We start from the raw sequence: 21,857 nt of genomic DNA, 5'->3' as shown, positions 1-21,857 counted from the left end.
AACCTCTTTCATGATTTTAGGTGTGATTACCCCTAAGCTGTCACTAAATGACATTTAGAATAAAATATTTTTTTTAATTTTTTTTTTATTTTAGAGCGCTATGTGTGGGTCTTTCTGCAGAGTTAGACAGCTAAAGGGTTAAACTATATTTGGAAGTAAGAACCTAACCCACTGTTATAGATTTGTATTTATTTTTTCCTCTTTACAATGGGTAGGTTAATTGCAGTTCAAGTTTGTTTGGGGGCATTCAGGCAGAAGTTATAACAGGCTATAAAGGTGTCATTTGCATTTGTCCAGATTGTAGGACTGGGTGACAGTGTTCTGTTATTGGAGGGTTAACTAGGTTGAGACACTGAGCATGACGAAAAGTGCTGTTTAGAGAGGAGTTGACCTCCTGGTAACCCAATGTGACAGTGTCTGTATTTTTTTCTTTTTATAGAAGAATATAGTAAAGGTGACCAGGATATCTGTAGGGCACATTTATTAAATGGATCCCCTATCATGGCATTTATTGTGACCTGACACCAGCCCTTCTCCAGGGTCTGTGTTGCACTTTGCTTCATGCTAAGAAAATATAATAAAAAAAAAAACAATTGACAAACTCTGTGGTTGCAGCTAATGATCATGGACGGAAGTGTATAGAAATACCGTGGTATCTGTTTGCAGATGTGGTCATTTTACATCTGCAGAACAGGTGCAGAGAGTCCACTTTCCCCTCCCCCAGAACTTTGTAGTAATATAGGTGTTTGTACCTGGGACTTTGTAGTACTATAGGTGTTGTGTCTGGTTCTACTTTACGTGTAGACAAGACAACACTACCTTTCCTATCCGCAGATCTGTGTGTCAGTTCCTATTAATGTAATGCATGTTTTTATCTTGGGTATAAAAATGTGCTCTAGACTGATTCTCTAGTCGGAGACATGTTACTATATATAGGTGCATACCCTTACATATTGTCTGTACATGATCAATTCTTTCTAGGAATGAAAGTGTATTTATTTCTTGCAGTCCAGTGTACTAGATACCTGGCACCAGTCTGGTGGCCATGTTCAGCATTGTGTGTAGGTGGTGTATACATAACTGGGGCAGTGGAATGAAGACATGCCACCCAGACTCTCCGTCCAGACACCAGCGGTTTATGTTCGGCGTCTGGTCTCAATTGTGTGTATGCCAGGGTGTGTGTAAGGCAAGTTGGTAGCTGGCATCGATTCTACATAGTGGATAGCACTTAAGGTCCTTAGAGATGACAAACGCATATATATATTTTATTTATTTTACAATTTTCATAATTCCTAATATTTATTACGTTTGCATTAGTGACGTGTGAATTTACATTGTCCATATCTTAACAAGCACCCACACATTTTTGTAGATACATTATGTAATCTTTCTCACCCTGGTAAATTGGGAAACACATTGTCTGACCTTAATCCTTTTGAACTTCTTTTTTTTTTTTTTTTTTTTTTTTTTTTTTTATAAATCCACATCATTTTTGAAAGTAGTTTTGCCTTTTAGTGTTCCTAAGGAAGAGGGTAAACTTTTGTGATGTTATCGCCCTGTTACAGAATTGTAACAATTTTCTGAAGTATGAGGGACCACTCTGCTCCTATGGAGTTGTGTAACTACAGCTTAGCCTCCCAGTTCGATGTAGCTATTCACTGTCTTTTGGCATAAAATGAGTGCGACGATCTTGATTCTCCTGGCTGATTATTCCTGATGAATAATAAAGTTGCATTTACGAATCTCTACTTGGGAGGCCAATTAAATCACATTATTGCTTAAAACCTTTTTTTCCCCCCCACTTATTATCAGTGAATAGACTCCTTCCCAATTTCACTGGGAGTTTCTTACAACTGTGTGTCAGAGCCATTGTGGCAATGTTAACATTAATGAGGCACATTATCTGTCATAGTTGGAGGTGGATGCGTTTTTAATGGCTTGTCTATCCCCGGCTAATCGAGGATTGAGGTAGGATCTTTGAATAGTCCTGTCTGGCAAGAATGGGCTCATTTGTGACTGGCTTGGGAGAACATTGTTTAACCCATTTAAAGCCAGACTCTAGTCTGCTCTTGTTGCCATCAAGCTGGTTACAGTTTCTTCCTTCACAGAGTTTAATACAATGGAATTTCGTTACTTATAACTTAATTTTTTTTATTTATTTCAGTGGGTTATATTCTTGCATTTTTTTATCTGTTTCCTATAGAAAAGCCAAAAAGCTGATTATGTGATAAGGTCCTGACCAACCAACACAACCTAACTCCTGACCTTGTGAATGGGCTGTCTTTCAGTAACCTGTATTCTCAGCTTGTTTTGAAACCTGCTTTGACTGCACATTTTTGTGCTATCTTATGAATGCAGACTCTGCCGCCACAATAGATTGGTGTTTTCTGTTTAAGTCTATATATGTATGTTCCATCCCTTCTTGATCTGCAGTATTGCTTAGACTATACACTTTGGAGATCTTCTTTTTTTTTTTTTTTTTTTTGTGGTTGAAGCAACATTTTCTAGGTATGTTTGTGTACACACATTCGCACATTATTTTGTGTGTGTGTGTGTGTATATATATATATATATATATATATATATATATATATATATATATATATATATATATATATATATAATTTTCAGTGTAGCAGTTGTGATATTATCTTTCAACTCGTTCTGCAATGGGGGTGGAAAAATGAAACAAACGTATATGTCATTGGGATGAAAGCAGCCATTCTTTACGTGTGTGTGTACACAAGCATATTAACATTAATAATTAAAAGCCCTTCCTGGGTTAAAATGCAGTTGTAATAATGACTGCAATGGCTGTACACATTTTTAATATGTTTTCATTATCTTTTAGCTGGCATAATGCTACATGGTTTCCTTGTCCTCCCCCTTTTTTTTTTTTTTTATCTTTTCTCTCTCTATTTATCGCAATAGATCTAAATCTGGTTTGCCTTTATTCCCTCTGGGCATTCCTCCCCCCTACCCATTATCCTTCCTTTTCTCTCACTTCTTCTCCCTGGAAAGGGACTCGTGCTGTATATCCTCTAAATTGCACTAGTTGCATTTAGCTAGGCACTCTTGAGACTAAATAAGACTGGAGCACTTGCCTGTCCAATGCCTTCCATACTACTTGTACGACTAGGTTCAATAGTCCTTCAAAGCTAATATCGGGAACACAACAGATTGGTGACAGCTGTCCCTATGTACAAGTAGCAAATAGTGATGCCACTGAGTGAATGTTGGTAATGTTACAGGCACGCAAGTAAAGCTGCATACGCACGCAAAGATTTTCTGTCTAACCATCCAACTAGTTGATTGGTTGGAATGAAAATCTGGTAACGTATGAAAGCGAATGACAACAATTTGCTCCAAAATGCTGCTGTTTGAACAAATTGTTTAGATCAAACATTTAACAAACTTGTCTGCCGACCATTTTCATCTGTTTTCTGGAATTTTTGGAATCAGCAAATTGCTGATCATCAGTTACTCCCATCCGACCAAAGTGGCGGGTGCGCGGCTGTTTTTCTACATAGCGCGGCGCTAACAGCCGCGCGCCCGGCAGTTTGGTCAGAGAATGCCGGTTACCGCGCCTTAACACCCTTGTTAAGGCATGGTGACCGCAATAACCGACATTCTCTGACCACGCAGCGCACTGAATTGAATAACCGGGAGCTCGCTATTTGCGGGGTTCTATTTAATTCGCATTGATTTGAATCGCCCCCTTAGACTGTGTAATATTTGTGTGCTGTTTTGTTAGTTGTGGAAGGTTAACAGTTGTGTTTGTATTTTATGCATAAATGTGCAAATGCTCTGTGTACCAATTTATTGCCACAGAGATTAGGAATGTGGGTTGTCTTTGTCTCGCTGTGGTAATTTACAGTACTGTTCAGGAAAAACAGTCTGCTGGAGAAACCACACTTCGTTCACAGCCAGAGTTGTTACTTCATCACCGACCAATCCGATCGCGCAGCCACTTTACAGAATAGCATTTCGGTCAACTCTTGCCTTGCATTTTGAATTTGAATGGTTCTAGAAATATGAACCCATTTGTTCTTGGGTTGGTGGAAACACATGCATGTCCCCAAATTTACGTTCAGTTTGCTCTTAAAAAAAAACAAAAAAAAAAACATCTCTTGTCTCCTATTTATTGCTAATTTACATTGGTGGATTATACTTATTGTCTGTTGCGGGGGCAAGCCCATTTTTAATTGTTGTGAGTAACATTGTTAGTCTTTCAGGCATTGGCGGATATACATTTTTGTTACTATTTATATCGGCTGACAGTTTGTTTTAAATTGTCTCTCGCTCTCATCATTTTAAAATAGCATTTGTGGATTGGTAATTTTATAGGGATTGTTCAAGAATACTCTACCTCGGAATTGTACAAAGCCGTTAATTCTCTAGTGGTGCTGCGTCTGTAGATATATAATATCCTAATGCCTTTGTGCAGGCTCTACATTGCAGGATGACCCTGCCTACTGGAGCATTGTATTATGACCTATCTTATCAGGTCAATTACGGAGGGTGTTTTTTTTTTTTTTTGTTCTTTTTTTCCTTTCTAACATTCTTGCGATCCGTAACTTTGACCCTTTCAGCGCTGGTGGAAGTGTGCTCTGTAGTCATTTCTATTACAAATTTTAAAAGCAAATGCAATTTTATACAGAGTGTTGTGGTGTCATTCTGTCCAGTAATTGGACACTGTTGGTAGGATATTTTGGAAGATTTGACAGACCTACCTCACTGTCAGAGGCATAGAGGGTTAATCTGGGTTTTACTGTGACATGACAAAAAAAATTGCTAGAAATACCGTTTTCATTCTTTGTTAATTATACAGAGTTGAATATTAAATAAAATGAGATAAATTGACATCACGCTGATTACGGCAGTAGGGATAATTTTAACAGACTGCTTAAACCACCAATTACACTTAATGTGACAGACAAATGTATGAAGGAAATGCTCTTACAAAAGGCTATGTGGGCTATTTGTTTACATGTGCACAGATTGATATTCATCGCTGTTTTGCAATGGAGGGCTCAGCGCTAGCAGTGGGTCCGTCCTTGCCGGTGTGAATGGATGCAATTAAGTGTTAATGTCCCTCTAGTCGGACTGATGTCTGTTTTGTATGTATGGTGTTACATGTTTGACGTCTACACTCCAAGTTTATTTAGACCTCTTTGGGAATAGGAGACTTGAGCAACTCTCCCACAGTGTAAAGGCTTAATACAGGCAAGTTCATGTAACTGGTACACACTGCTGTGCAGAAGTTCTCCTTTGTTCTAACCATTCAGAACATACTGACCACTAAAAGTATAAGGACCCCCCCCCCCCCCCAACCTACTCATGTATGTGTTTTCCTTAACCCTTTATGTAACTGGATTTTAATGTAAGTGTCTAAGCCAGACCTGAACAGCCTGTCTCTCTCCCTGTGTTGTGAAACTACAAGTCCCAGCATGCTCTGCATGAAATGACTGTCCTATACAATGACAGTCATTTCACTTCAGCAAAGGGTTAACAAGGACTTGATGTGGCACGCCAGAAATGCCTACAAAACCAATAAAGCCAACCTATCTAGTTCCCCATTCACTTCATTACATGTGGACAAGGTGTATTATTTCTGGTTAATCTTGGGGTTTAAGCAGCAAATCAATAAAAGCATTAAAACATCTAAATCCCCATGAAACCTTAACAAAGATTTGGTAAATATAACTGCCAAGCCTTCAGCCGCCTGCACCCTTTCTCTCCTGAGCACTCCCCCGTCCTTTTAAGCCTTCATCCCTTTCATATCTCTGCTGTAGGCTGTTTACATCACCCCCCCGCCCCCCTTTATTTATTTATATTTTTTAACACCCAAACAAAAGAGTTGGAGATTGACTGACTGAAGGAACTTGAATTTCAGGCTGAGACCGCAGAGACTGACTGTTAATGTTAAACAGGTATGCCGAATGTGCTCGCTCATGTCTGGTCATGAATGGCTCGACAGACTAAACACCACTGTACCAACTTAACCCGAACCCACAGCTCTGCCAAGTGGAGTTTAGAGCCAATCTCTGCTGGGGGCGGGGAAGGGTGTATCTCGCCAGCAGCTGTAAACTGGAAAGAGTTTGGCCATCAATGTTCTCGCATTCTTGGAAAAGGCCATTTGCTTTGCTAGGAGGGCAAAGTTGAATGCTAAGCAAAGCCTGCAGTGCCTTATCTCTCTCCCAGCCATTTGTAACACCTGAAGTGTCAGTGGAACCTCATGGCTGTTATCACAACCCAGGTAGAAATCTCACCAAACAGTGGCATATATTTATCGGTGGAAATAAACAGCGACTAACATTTGGGATGAAAAAAGGCACCTCTGCAGTCTTGTTTGAAATAGTAGTCTGTAAATTGTGAGCTAAACATGCATGCACACTGTGTGTGTATTAGATGGATATCTATCAATCTAAAACTTCCTTTGTACTAAGATGCATTTCAGCAGCACCTTGTGTAGGGTGGTTTATGTCTGTCAAGATTGAACTTTGGGAAGAATCAAAGGAGGCAATTCTATTGATTCTCTCCCATGTAAAGTGACCAGGAACTATTCAATGGTTTTAGTCGACCGGCCCTGCGGCTGCACTTATCGTGGATTTTTGCTGGGGGCTCCTTAGCTGTAGCGTGCCCAGCACTTAGAATGGGATAAGTCGCTAGATGCTGGTTGTGCAAACAATTGAATCCATTTAAAGGTGAGGTATGGGAGCTATGAATAATTGAATCGCTCCCAAAATGTCTTATCTAGTGGGTAACTGCTGCTCTATAACCTGGGCAACTGTTGTCCATGTGCAGTGATGTGGTTAGGAGGGGCAGTTGAGTCGCTCACTCTTGTATGAGTGCCACCTCTGCAACCATACAAGCTGGCGTTCTGTGTCTTCAAAATAACATTTCTGCTTGCAGGAGGTGGTAACTCTCATGTGTGAAATATAGAGTGGTTCACAGCAGTTTTACAAGAGAAGGTGAACGTTTGACTCCGTAAAATGTGACGCATGTAAGTATTCCTGTGGCGCTCCAAAATGTCATAAATGGGCCCCATTAGCATGTGAATGTTTTGGCAAAGTCAGAGGCACACAGAATTCTTCAGTGGGTTTCTAGCTCTCCTGATTCTAACTTTGTCCTTTTCCTCTCCTTTGTGAGCACTGACACGATAGTCCTAAATTTCAAACCTTCATGTTCGTTAACAAACCGTTATTGGCATATAGTTTGAGACCTACAAAAAACATCTAATTTGCCTGGATTTTTCTGTAATAAGGTCATTAGAGTCACACTTTAAGGCCACACAAAGAGTTCTCTTCGGAATGTAGATAGATGATTAGAATGTGCTAGCTGTAGCTCAGTGTAGGTCACCCTCCTGTAACTGTAACGGCCTCACTGCAGTATTGTAACTTTTTTTTTTTTTTATCTTTCCTTGCTGTTCTGCTGCAGTGCATCATGGGATTTCCATTTCTGCTGAATGGGCTGCTTGTCTAAGGGGGAGGAAGTAAGCTCCCTGTTGGGTGAGGGGGGGGGGTCCTGTTTTATATGCAAAGCATTTAAAAAAAAATAAAAAGACAGAAGAAAGATAGTAAGAGAGCAGGGAGATCCTGACATAGCAGTGTCATAGTCATCCTGGAGCTATATGCAAGATTATTAGACTGGTGTTGTTAGCTTTTGCCGATACATGTCCTACTCTTTAAGCTAATGATGATTGTGGTGTTGATCAATGCGCAGAATGAATTTAACACACAAAAAAAGGGCTTTTAATAGGATACACTCTTGGATCTACAGGGGTCCTTAAAGGCAGGAGTTAAGTCTTCAGTGCAGCTTGATGAAAGGACAGTGGTCAAAAACTCTGCCCCTTTTCAAAAGGTCTCTGAAAACATTTGGAAATGTACAGCTTTTAAATACCCCCCTTTTTTGTCTATTACAGGCTCAAACTATTCACTGGTTTTCACAGGACAGGCATTTAGCTAAAAACTTTTGAAGTTTCTGAGCTTTTTAGACCCTATTTTGCATAATCTGTTTGAATTTCAAATGTGTGTATGTGTATACTCTATATTCACACAGATTCTAGGACATTGATGTCTTGTATCGCATACAGAGGATGTGCTTTACTGTTATGTTTTACCACTTCATTTAGAAGAAGGATAAAATAATGGGATGTTCTTCATTTTTTCCCCATCTTAGGTATGTTCCTGTCTCCCCCATTTTAATTATCCATTTAGGCTGAGTGGTATGCAAATATAGTCAATTAAGTGGGAGGTTTTTAATTAGCAGTTTTAAGTTCATGTGTGAAGTGCCTCGACTTAATCACTTTTCACAGTTTTGTTGTTAATTTGTGAAGTTTCTGCAGTTTCTGAATGCCTATGAAAGCTGTGAATTTCCTCCTTTGTGCCCTTTTTTTTTTCTTCTCATCAGCCCAGTACGTCGTGTTTGGCGAAATAATGTGCAACCAAGATGACCAGTAATGGTTAATGGAGTCTGATGATGGATAGGTACAGAAATGAATAAGGACACTAGGGGACATTTAGAATGAGTCATTGTTCTCTGTGTTACAATGTCTCTATAGAATTCAAGGTGTTGGTGGACAAAATGCATGGATGCGTTTACTATCCTTTAAAAAGTAATGTTTTTGTTTATTACATTAACCTTAACTTATTCTTTAAATTAAAATATAATTCCCAGAACTTCCATCATATTATGATCTTTTAAAGAAAGGTAGTTTTTTTTTTTTTTTTTTTCTTAAACTCTTCATATTCTGTGAAGCACGTTCCTTGTCTGGGTTCATTTCGTTCGTGTATGGGGCTACTATCTATAGGGGATGTAGTTATGAGACCAGCGGCTGTGATACCGCCGTCAATACCTACACTGAAATTCCAACAAGGGACTTTAGATAGGCGTCGAAATACGGATGTTATCTTAATCCCGAAGCCGGAACGCCGAAGGACGCCAGACCGTACAAGGCAAGTCAGGCGTGTCTTTAGCCGCGCATGGGGTTAGGTTTTGGGGGAGGGGAGGTTAGGCTTAGGCACTAAGGGGGGGAGGGCAAGGGTGGGGAGGGTTAGGGGGGATGACGCTGTCGGCATTCTGACAGAAGGCATCCCGACAGCCGGCATTACATACCCATTCCTATGTATAGTATAAGTATGCAGCTAAGAGCCCCATTAATATGCTGGTGCTGTATAACCACGCCCACAGCTCTCATTTAACATGATGAGCGATAGTCAACTGTTTGTGCCACTGGGCGCCCATTATGTCTGGTGAGCATACATCTACCCAAAGTCGGGCTTTTGGGCAATCCAGTAGTTTGCACGGGTTTAGCTGCTTTACGTGGCTAATCCTGGTACATTTGAGCACGGTAAGTAATGGGTGCCTACGACACATCCAGCACTTTAGATGGGAGCTCCAGGTACGAACAATTGAATTTTCCAAATGAATGCGTTTAGTATAAATATTTTCATATGGTCACCTAAGTTATTTTGCATTTACAGCTATGCGAATCAAAAGTGTACACACTTTTTGAAATCTGTGTTTCCACATATTGGGACATAATGGGGGGAATTCAATTCAGCGCAATGGTGAATAGCCTTGGGAGGAAGCTCCGGCAGCAATTCAATTCAATGCGCTGTGTGCCTTGTCCGGAAGCAGGTAAGTTAGGGAATGTCGGTTCTCGCGACTTAACCTGGGTATTAAGGCGCTGTATCCGGCATACTCTTGACTAAAGTGCCGGGCGCGCAGCTGCTAGCGCTAAGCCGGCAAACAGCTGCGTGCCTGGCACTTTTGTTGGATTTCTCCTTGCACCCCCTGGGGGTTGCGAGAAGAAATCCTTTGCCCGCCCAAACAGCGTGTTGAATTGAATATCTGCGGGAGCTCCCTCCTGCAGCTATTCACCATCACGCTGAATTGAATTCCCCCCCCCCCCCATAAAGTCTTCACTGAGTCCTATGATTTATCAGATCTTGACAAGTAACACATAAGGGGCAATTGAATTATTTAGGACGCCCGTAACTGCCTTCTAAAATGACCACAGGATGGTGTGCGCAGAAATCTGGGCACTCGCACCCCGGTCAGAGCAACGAATGAATAGCTCCATCGGACACCCATTGCTAACGGGCACACACAAATAAAAAAATGAGTAGTGACAAATGTGTCAGGAGCCTTTATAGCATTATAGTTTTCTCTCTGTTGAAGTACATGTGCTTTCTAATTTCTGTATGATGTAATCTTTAGATTCATGAGCCTTTACCAGAGCAACTGTTGTCGAGGCATATCTTGTTTTATTAGCATGGGATTTCCTGAGGCGCATTTTTTTTTTTTTTTCTTTATGAATCTGGAAATAACTTGTTTATGATCACTTCCCTCCACCCCCTCCCACCATTCCAGTATATTTTTGTCTTTCTGTGGAAAGCGTCTCCAACAGCGCAGTTAACTTTGCATACAAGGGCATTTACCTCAGAAACAGGATCCATCCTCTCTGCTGTGTCTGGGGAACCCTTCCTGGACAGACATCAAGTTACACAGCACAGGTTCTAATACAGGCTTTGTGGCATTTGTCTGCCCCCCCCCCCCCCTCCCTCTCCTTCCTTCTTTCTGGGAACCTCGGCCATTATTTCTGAGGAGAACACTAATTACGCTCCTCAAAGCCCAAAATCTGGAGCAGCATTAGTGCACAACTGTCCTTACTGTAGAAGAAGGGGTTAAAGGGTCATATGTAGATGTGTAAATTCTCTTCAGTATGTACGTGTTCTGAGGTCTTATTCTCGCGTCTGAGTCTCTCATAGGATGGGGATTGTGAATAATTTAACAAGTGCAGGCAGGGTTGTCTACAGAAGCCACATTGTCAGAAATTCTCTAGTCAGCAGACAGCTAGTCTGGGCAGGCAGTGAGGACACTTAGTCAATATTCCATCATCTTTTCATGGTTAACCATTGCAGTGCGAGTGGGTGGGGTAGACACTTGAAGGTCTGAACAGAGCGGTTGGACTCTCCATCCCTGGTGTAATAATTAGTATGTAATTGTAGATTTAAAAGGAAATTTTACTCTTCAAAAATCATTTGGCTTAATCATGGGGGAGTTTCCAGTTCAGTACCAGTGTCACTCCATGAAGGAGACCGATAAACCTGTGACTCACCAGCTATTGTCACACTAAAATCCCATCACGCTGTGTCAGCCACTGGTTTGCAGATATTCTAAAACTTGTTGGTCTGCCGGGCTGCAAAGCAGCAGGTTGCCATGCAGGAGAGCGTGCTGAGCCTCTCGGTGCTTGTTTTTTGTTGATGTGTTAAGGGGCCACTGACACATGGCCTGCTCACAGGAATAAATAGATCCTGAACATACTCGCTGCATTTCAGACTTGTCAGATGCACACAACCGTCACCCTTTCTTTAACATCCCAGATGGTAAATAACAGCAGGAGATAGAAGGGACAGCATTGTCCCTTTTCTTATGCCTAATTTAAGTCCTCACTGTCTGTCCATCTCTCTTTTTCAGTCCCTTTCTTTTGCTCCTGACTCTTTCTCTAAATTATGAAATTAGGCCGTCTCTTTGGGAGTCTTCAGGGGGGGTTAAATGAATCTACCACACTCCAGAAATCCTGTGTTAAGCTTACATTGTGCTCACTGTTTCTTCTGCCTTGTGCACATTAATGCAGTTTGAATCAGATGTGGTAAAGTGCAGTATTTATTACTGTACATAAGTTGAATACTTATTGCACATCTCATTGCATATGGTAACATATCCTAACTTTAACTTTTTTTCTCCACTCGCTCTTTCTCAATCTCTCTCTATGCCGTTTGTGAGTATCTCTCGTTGTTTAATTTATTTTAACATATTTTTATTGACTTGTTAAGACAAACAATAAGAACGATCTGTTTGAAAAGTATATTTCTCCCTGTAATGTTTCAGACATTCTGCATCTCCTGTTTGGCCTTTTGTGGAGATTTCTGAGTAACAGGGGTGACATTCTGGCCAGTTTCTCTCTGTGGTGTGCATGCTGGGGCCCCTCATAGTTGCTGCCCTCACAATGTCCCCCAGGTATCAGGGGACCCTGGTTGTCACAGCACACTGGATTTATGGTGGGATTTTCGCTACCCTTCCGTGACCCGGAGCCATGCCAAACGCTGGTCACTGCTTTTCTCTCCAGATTCACGCGATTGAATCTGAGTGCCTGGTGAATTGAAAAATTGAATGAATTAATGAATTCCCTGGGTGTAGGGGTGACCCATCCCTTTTGTCCACTTTTGTTTTACACTGTTGAATATTAATGAAAAGGAGGTGCAAGGCCTGGTGACAAGTCGCTGGTGCTTCAAAAGGTGAAGGGGCAACAGGTTTTTTTTTTCCCTTCCCTTCTCTACCCTTTTTTTGTTTTGCAAATATTGGCATTGATGAAAACATACGTGGTTGTCAGATTTAATTCTGTCTCTCTGTACTTGTGATGGCTACAGCAGCTGTGTTTCCCTTTTGTTGCCGTTACAAGGTTCTAAAAATTGTTATATAATCCAACAGTACCGATATCTGACCGCTCAGTGGCCCGAGCTTTCTGGGTGCATCTATAAGCTTTAAAAGTTGAAAATTTTCCTTGCCCTCATTCACTGCAGCTTGTTGATGTCACATGGGGGCTTTATGCCTTGCATTGTAGGACTGGAGAAAGTGTTCATTTTGAAAATATATGGGAGAATTCAATCGTTTTTTTCGCCTCCGCAGATCCCATCGAACTATTTAATTGTTCGCCGCTGGGCACCCATCACTTCTTGCGGATGTTGCGCTCAAAATGCAGGGGAATAGCTGCGTAAATCGTGTGATCCCGTCTCAAAAGACCCAGAACCCTGGTGCGATAGTTACGGTGCCCAAAAACCCTACTTGGGTCGGATTTCTGCATGCCCCACAGGAACCTGCGAGCAGAAATCCGCAAGAAGTAATGGGCGCCTGCGAAACTCTAGACCAGCGGCACAAAAAATTGAATCGCTCCTTGCCCGTTTAGATGGGAGTTGTGACTGGAAAAAAACTATGGACTTCCCAACATAATGCTGAAATTTTGTCTCCTTTGGAGTTTCCCATTTGACTACAGGGATACTGATCAATTCCAAGCCTTGATGGCTACTTACCATAGTAGGGCATCTGTCCTTATTTTGTACCGTGTGGATCCATTAGCAACTTCAGCCAATACTATACATCATGATCTTCTATAATTGGGAGCTCTTTTTTCAATTTACTCTGATCTTCGTTTTCCCGCTGGCCTATAACTATTTTCTTTTTTAAATGATAGGTGCAAAGCAGTTACAACAACATTTTGAATAGATGAGAGAGAACAAAATCTCCTGTATGTCCTATGACAGGGCTGCATCCTTTAAGCCTCCTACAGGATGTAACCCAAGTATCTGGAAATAACATGAGAATGGTAAACAAAACTTAACTGCTCCCTTGGTAATCTGTTCCTCCTCCCTTGTGCTGCGCTACAAGGAAAAGTTCTTCGGTTCCTTCACAAACAAGGACTGGCGTTATCTCCTGAAGGCTGTTCTATGCTCTTACGCCCTGTTTATTGAGACACTTGGACTGCCCTCTGCTTTGTTGACAGTATAGATGACTGGCTACTTCTCAAGCTTAGAATAGTGCAGAGGATCGAGAAGGCAGTTTATATAATTATGCTTAAATATGTATTGTGTGGTGTTATGTACATGTCGTTTATGTACTAAAGCCAAAAGCTTTAGCGCAGTGATGGGCAACTGGCGGTCATTCCGAGCCTTCACTTGCCTGCTCCAACTCCTTCCTGGTTGGTTTGTTACCTTACCAGTAACAATTGTTACAAGTGATATAACAGGTAGGGGTATCCTTCTTTGATATTTTATTACCAAGATTAAGGTTAATATACAGATTTTTGTAGGTTAGTGAGCAGCCCCATTTTGTGAATTAATTATTTGTCTTTGATGTAATGAGTAGAACATAACTGGTCTTTAAATATAACATCTGACGGATGTTCTTTTGATAACAAGGCAGCTTGCTGTCTCCACAGTGTCTGTTCTAACTTCCTCTTTTTATTAATATTGCTGGTTTCAGCACAGTACTAGTTTTTGGTAAATGTCTTTTAATTGTAAATACAGATGGAGAAAAAACAATATCATAAATAGATGTTTTTATTCTTGGAACCTCGAAAGAAAGAATGAAGGTTTCTGACATGGTTAGAGAATTTAAAATTAGATCAGTTTTGATGTTTGTAGACACACAGGGGGGAATTCAGTTAAGAGCAAAGGATACTATAAAGTATCGCGCCTGCCAGAATCACACTTTCATGGAGCACATTTTGGAAATTGGTACTTTTGTATTCCAAATACACATTACAAATAAAGAGCAATGACCTCTTGTGCTCGACTGGTCTGTCGTGTCTGTGAGTGTCGCTCTCATACCTCACTCACTTTTGCAAAAGAAATGATTTCATTGCAAAGTGCACCCATTGACTATTCACAGTGAAGGCGGCCATTTTATGGGATGAGCCGACATAAATGCCTCAGTCATGAGGCTGGTTCTCAGTGAATTGCAGTGGGTGGCTGCATTTCAAAATGACAAAGTTCATACTACAACATGTCTGCCTCCATTTTGAGTAAATGATATGTGCAATTTGTCAAATCATAAAGCCCCCATACACCTACCGACGCATCGCTGGATTCTGTGATGGGATCGGAAATGCAGAGCGGCGGGCATTGATGTTCCGCGATACTTTGGAGGATCTATGAAATTCTCCATGTTGATTTTCACCGATGTGCCAATCATAATCTTATTTTAATCGTGATCAGCAAATCCGTGAAATCCAACATGTTGGATTTCACCGATCCTGCAATGCCAGGTTGCAGGGTCACAGGAACGTGGCGATCCTTCGATAGTAAATGGGCCCCTATACTTAAGAAACATTTACTGAACACAACAGTAGGTGTGTAAATGGCCATTACAAGTTGAAACAATGTGGAACTGTATTTTGTGTTTTTTGCACTCGCCCTTCCCCTGTACACAGACTTGCAAAATGCCTGCTAACAGCATGGACTAAACCTTGTACTTTGTGCTATTTTTTGAGTTTGGACGTGCATCATACTGTACTATGTACTTTAAGAACTCTCCCTTAGGGCGGAATTAAATTGTTTTCGCGGCCCGCATCTCCCGTCTAAAGTGACAGGAGATCGCGGGCCGCTATGCAATTGTTCAAGATTTTCGTGCTGATCGCGCCCATAGAGGTCAGGTTTAGCCGCGTAAAGCCGCTAAACCCGACCAAAGTGTTGGGCGCGATCGCGAAAAGTGATGTTTGGGCGCCCAAACATGTCACTTTTCGCACATTTCAGCTCTCATCCCCCAGGGGCTGCGAGCTGAAATGTAGCGCTGGCAGCTCATCGTGCCTGACAGGAGCACGAATTGAATAGCTCCGTCGGGCGCGATAGGGGCTGGAAAGAATTGAATTCCGCCCATAGAATGACATTATAATGTCCTTAGTGTTATTGCTTATGAAGTGCAAAATGACACAAAGCAATCATTTGCCAGTGTGTGGGGGCAAGTTCCTGCATTTACATTTATTATTTTGGACTATCAGCATTAAAGCACATTTACCTTGCTTTAAGAATGTGCTGAGGGTGTTATATTGACACCATTGTCCTTCGTTAGCCATTCATTTTTCTTCACTCTCCAAATCATCTGCCTTCGCTTCACTTGTAAAGTCAAAATGCATCAAGTTACGTTGAGATATTTTTAGATACATCTGTTGTGTTTGTCTTCACTTAACATAGTCCTATCAAGCAAATATCGCTGTGTTGTAAAGGGAGATTGGACGTACTGTACAATTGTTAGCTCCCGATGCTGAGTGTACAGATTAAACTTTAACTACACACGCTCTGATCTGTGACCTTAATGGATCTTTGGCCCTGGCTGTGATACATTTATGAAACTAGCATTTCTTCCACTTGCGTGGCTGTGTATTTTAAACAACTGCAAGTATACCCTGTAAAACTAAGACCAATGTTAAACTTAGGAATTTTCGTTCTTCATAGGTCTGCATATATGCGCAGAATTTAAATGCGTGTCCCTCTTACTAATTTTTTTCTTTTAGTTTTTTTGATGCAGAGTGCCGTTTGCGGAGCGGATCTATTACTAAATGCATGATGTCAGATTTCAAGTAGTTATGATGTGTTAATCGCTCAATTACAGTGTAGAAAGCCATTTTGTGGACTTTGCCATTATTCTGCATAAAGTCACTGCTAACGAGTAACGCCACAGAGGCAAGAGAGACCCTTATGGTGCATACACACGATCAGATTTTTCCTTCAGATATGAACGATAACGATTTAAAAATCGTTCAGTCGTTCATATCCGAAGGAAAATCGTTCATATCTGACATGCCTGAACGATGGACGATCAACGATGCGCGTTCCCGTTTGTCAGATAACGATATCTGACATCTGATGGGTTTGCAGTCAGACTTGGACGATTCCATTCATTTTAATGCAGTCAAAAATCGTTCAATCGTTCAAAACTTTGGTAAAATCGTTCAAATCGTTCAGATCGTTTAATCGTTCAATCGTTCATCTGACAAATCTTACAAGTCTGACAAATCTGACCGTGTGTACGCTCCATTAGTCTCATGCCTCACTGATGTCCCTAGCTCCGTGTCAGCCAGAGATGTCGCAAATGTATGTTGAATGGTGGGGCAGTGTTCACATTTTGTTCACAAAATGGCTGCCTCCGTGAAGTTCTGACATACTTGAGTTGATCATGTAAATCTTCTTACTAGCACTGAAAACTACAGTAACTGCAACAGATTTTATTTTAATAATCGCTAACACTTTCACCTATAATTATTTGTTTAACTTCCTTTTACGTCAGCCTCTTGCAATCTTTTTGTTTTGTTAACCAGACACACGATGCAATAATTGATGCTATGACACAGTGGCAGTGAAGTGGCAGAGGTCTAGACTCTTCCAAATGCAGATTTGTGCACCAGCATGTGTGTTTTTTTTTTTTTTACTATTGTATAGCAGGGGGGTAGGGTGGTCACTTGGTGTCTTTTTTTTTTTTCCAGGCAGGGGAGGTCCGCTGACTGTGAAGTGGTCACTGTTTTGCACACAAAAGGCAGGGCTCAGGCCAGGTTACAGCTGTTGATGGAGTTCTCTGTAGCCTGCCGAGTTCAGGGGAACTATTGTTTGTGGAGTCTCTTGTATTCTATTGGAATTCTGACAGACTGTAGCTGTCTGCACATCACATGGTGATCATTGCCTGACCAGCCAAGTGTGGGCAGGTCAGTGTGTCACTTGTAAAGTCAAAATGCATCGGATATTTCATAAACAGCATTTAACTCTATCTTCTTTCCGATCCAGCAATGGCTACAATAAACCTCTCTTAAATCTCCTAGCGCCAACATCATTAGGTATAAAACCCCTTCCTTTGCTGTGAACTGCTGTCTGTTTTTGCATATTAGAACCCCCCCCCCATCTTTTTTTTTTTTTTTTTTCTTTTCCCCCCTTTGATGACGTAACTTCTGTCTGAGACATTTCATTGCCACACAAGCAGTCCTTCCTGAATGTCTCGCCATCTCTGATCTAATCCTGTCATGTTCTTGTGTGGTTTTTAAAGGTGTCATAAAACACATTCTTGTGTGTGAAATCATATCACCCTGATGTTTCATAATGCAATTATGTGCATTTGGTATTTATGATGCAAAATACTTTATCTTCCCTCTTTCTGCCTGTGTAAAATTGTCTTGTCAAAGTACTGTCTATACAGAGCTTTAGTCACATTTGCTGCAATATGGGGTGGTTGGGCCCCTATGATGCCAAAATTGTTAGGATCCTTATGATTGGCTCTTATAACGCAGTGATGCCAGCTATGAGGTCACTTTGCGTGATGTTGTGCATTTAGCTCCTTATTTAGTTGTGTCCAGTTTGTGGGAAAATGTGTGTCTTTTGTGTGACCAACATATGGAGGAGGTTCTATGCAAAGAACAGAATTAAAATAAAATTATGATCTGCTAGTTTCCACTAAGGAGGTGAAACCTTCAGAAAAATACAAGTTTGACTTAGAAAGTTGCAGTGGAAGTTCTTACTGATTTTTCTGGATTCCAATCTTGGTACTGTTAGTAAAAACTCTGCTTTTTGTTGTGACTTTGTTGTATCCCCCTCCCAACACAATGGTTACGGATGTTTCTTCATACAAAACCCACGCGACAACTGTCATGTCGCTCCATTCCCCCCACCACAGCCCAAATGATGGTCCTAGAAAAGAGGATACTGCCTATAGCTGCCTGGAAGTCACTTGGTATAAAGAGAGCGCCCACTGACTTGTGCTCACAGCTTGGCCTTTCCAAGGGTTCATTTCTACTGGAACAAATCGTTCAAGACAATGCTCTAGGTTCCAGCTGGAGGAGGTTTTAATAGTAATGCAGTGTCAGCGAGATGGAAATAAGGTTCAGAAAGTTTAGTGGGGAGAAAAAAAAAATCTCTTTCCTTTAAAGCAAAACCTAGTGAAACAATGCTCCCTATCCTTAGTAAAAGCTGAGGGGTGAGGCAGGCTTTTGCTAATTTAAAAGCAAAAAAAGAATATTGTAGGGTTTCTGTTAGTAGAGGACCTGTGGTGGTTACCTTCATCTGTATCTGGTAGATTGATATTGATCTACCGCAGTAAGTGTTTTATATTACTAATTTCATAAGCGTTTGTATGTAAAATACATGAAAAAAATTGTGTTTAAGGGAGGGATGTATTAAGCATCGCATCCACAATGCTGTACATTCTGCCACTTATTGGGTATATACCAGAGATAATCTCGCCGATATGTACCTAGAAAATCGCAAAGGAGAATTATCCTTTGCGATAGAGGGATTTCCAGGTTTATTACCCAGGAGTCCCTCTGGCATCCTTAGGGGGAGTTCAGATTAGAAGCTAATAGGCTTCTATTGGGTAATGCCATCTAAAGATGGTATTACCCACCGGGTCCTACATTTTAGAGCATTTCATCCTTTAGTACATAACACTCTAATTGTATCATGGGGTTTTTCTTTGGAGATCTATTTCCATAGAGCACCTCCAAACTATAACTTTTTTTTTTTATTTTGCCAGTTTGCATCAACATGCTTGTTATTTATTAGACATGTTTAGGATTTTGAGGAAGATTTATCAAAGCTTAGCGGCCGATTCAATTGTTGGCAAAGGCGGCCGTCAGTTCCGGGTTCTCGACAGAGCAATTCAATTATTGCATCGTTCGGGTGCGAACAGTCCCCTCCTGACGAGGCTAGCAGAATTGTGCTAAAAGTCTGTGGTTTGGGCACCCTAACCAGGACTTTAGCCATTATACACAGCTAATCCCAGTCTGGGCACGACAAGTGTGATAATTAATGGGCGCTCAAAAACAATTGAATTGCAACATTGGGCATTTATTAATTACTGCGCCTTAAAGAAACATTCGAATCGCCGTATAAGAAAGATACATTGGAGAGAGAGTGAGTACCAACCAATCGGCTCCTGTCATTTTTCAAACACTACCTGTAAAATGACAGAAGCTGATTGGTATGTACTTTCTCTCCAATGTATCTATCTTATTTTTTATTCAATTGTTTCTTTGGGCGTTTATTAATTACTGTGCCTTAATCAGCTTCTAACTGTCATTATACAGACTGTGTTTGACAAATGACAGGAGCTGATTGGTTGGTACTTTATCTCTCTCCACTTTCTCCATGCTTTGATAAATCTACCCCTGTTTTATATAGTATAGTGAGTAGAGATGTAGGGCCAATCATAGTTGATCAGTTTTTCTACTTCAGTCTAGTGTAGATTAACATACAAGCTTCAGTGTAGACCAGATAATTATTTCTATCTCCTTTCCCATAAGTAGAAAGAAGGCACGTGTCAAATTATAGAGTAATGGTGCATACACACGGTCAGATTTTTCTTCAGATCTGAATGATAATGATTTTAAAAATTGTTCAATCATTCATATCTGAAGGATAATCTGACATGTGAGCCTTGAACGATTCGCGTTCCCGATGGTCAGATAACGATATCTGACATTTGATGTGTTTGTAGTCTGTTTTGGACAATTTCAGTCATTTTAATGCAGTCAAAAATCGTTGGTAAAATCGTTCATCTGTCAAATCTGACCGTGTATACACCATAACAGTAGATTTGTGTGACACTAGTGAAAACAAACACAACTTCTATAGAAAGTCAGAGCATCAGTGCACAAAATGACTTCTCTGTCCAGCAAGTCTATTGGCGCCTCTTTAAAGTTAACCCAACGCCCTTTCACGTCTGAGGCAGCCATTTTATACCTCATGCCTGGTAACTTCAAGCATGTAGCATCTCAAGAATGTAGCTTAAGCACCCAATATGGCTGTCCGTCTTTTTTTTTTTTCTTTTTTTTTTTTTTAATTCTGGTGGTGTCGTTGTCTATTTTGTAGGTGTCATATGATTTTAGCATTGAAGTAGATGAATTGTAAATTCCATGTTTCGCATGTTTTTGGATTTTGTCTTTATCCTGTGCAAATGGACATTTCCGGCTGAGAAAATTGCTATTTAGAAGAGTACCTCAGACTGTGTGTGGTAAACGGGGAGTGATTAATGATGTAATTTAAAGAACCTTCAAGTGATTACAGTAGGAATACAGGCAAACTTACAACACACACACTCATGATTCCCAATTTGTGCACTCCTTCAGCCTGTAGCTGCTGAAAAAAAAAAATATATTTTTTTTTCTTAAATGATTCAACTTTCTAAACCAAAACTTCTCTTCCCCCACATAACCGCTGTATCTACTAATTAAATGACCAAAAGTACATTGCTCAAGGCCCAGGAAACAGTATTGAGCTTTTCTTTAAGCTAGGTAGCATCTGGGGGTGATCTTTTTTTTAATAGGCTGATTCGTCACATGCCCTAACAGTATCATGAAATAGTTTGCAAAAATAATGGTAGAAGTTCAGCTCTATCAGACTTAGTACTTAGACTTAGTACCAATGTTATAGAACTTAAAAAAATAAACAAACACAATGCCTGCATACCCTTTTTGGTTAGGATTGTTCAGGTTAGAAAATCCCATGTAAATTACTGAAAACTTTTTTTTTTTTGTGTCTCTAGCCAAATCCAGGACCCAAGTAGTTGTGGATCCTACAATTCATAAATTGCCTCTATCGTGCTGCTCATGTTGGATGCAGATATTTTCATCAGTGATATAGTTGGGGTAGGAAGCCAACATTAAGGGGGCTGTGCAGTAGTCACATTACTCGGAATTACGGTAGAGTAACATTGTTAATTTTTCTATGTACCCTCACATGAGGTGCAACGTGAAATGAGTGTTGTAGCTGTCGCAAAGTGCTTCTGTTAAGAGCATTTCTGCGGCTTATTGCTTTCATTGCTATCTATACCTTATTCTCTCCTCCTGGTTCTTGTGACCGGTTGTTAGGCATTGTAACAGGTTGTGATTCAGCCCACAATGTGGTCCGTTTAACAATACATAAGCAAATTATGAAAAAACATAGGGGGGGTTTAATTGTTTGCGACACTGGGTGCAAGTGCCACGGGCACCCATGATTTCCGCTCGCATCCTCCTGTGGTGACGAGCAAAAATTCGGCCAAATTCTAGGCTTTTGGGCACCCAAACTATTTGGGCAACGCAACGCACCCAGTAGTTAGCATGGGTTTAGTCACTTTGAGCGGCTAATCCCTGGCATTTCGGTGCGATAATTAATGGCCACTCGTGCCCAGCAGCACAAACCATTGAATATCTCCCATCACTTTAGAGGGCAGCTGTGGGTGCGAGAAAACAATAGAGTTCCACCCATAATACTACATGGTTTTACTTTTATGGACACTTAAATAGTGTCTGCCTGCATCCTGTACATCTATAGAAA

General features: G+C 40.8%; 1 protein-coding gene across 2 annotated transcripts in view; it reads left to right on the top strand.

The window, feature by feature from the left end:
- SKI (SKI proto-oncogene) overlaps nucleotides 1-21,857 on the top strand; it is an 87,817-nt gene that overhangs the window by 1,686 nt on the left and 64,274 nt on the right. The gene's annotated exons all lie outside the window — the stretch shown is intronic.

Source organism: Taudactylus pleione, unplaced genomic scaffold (assembly GCF_031769625.1).
Source record: "Taudactylus pleione unplaced genomic scaffold, aTauple2 ptg000082l, whole genome shotgun sequence".
NCBI classification, from domain to species: domain Eukaryota; kingdom Metazoa; phylum Chordata; class Amphibia; order Anura; family Myobatrachidae; genus Taudactylus; species Taudactylus pleione.
This window is presented reverse-complemented; position numbering and strand designations above follow the sequence as displayed.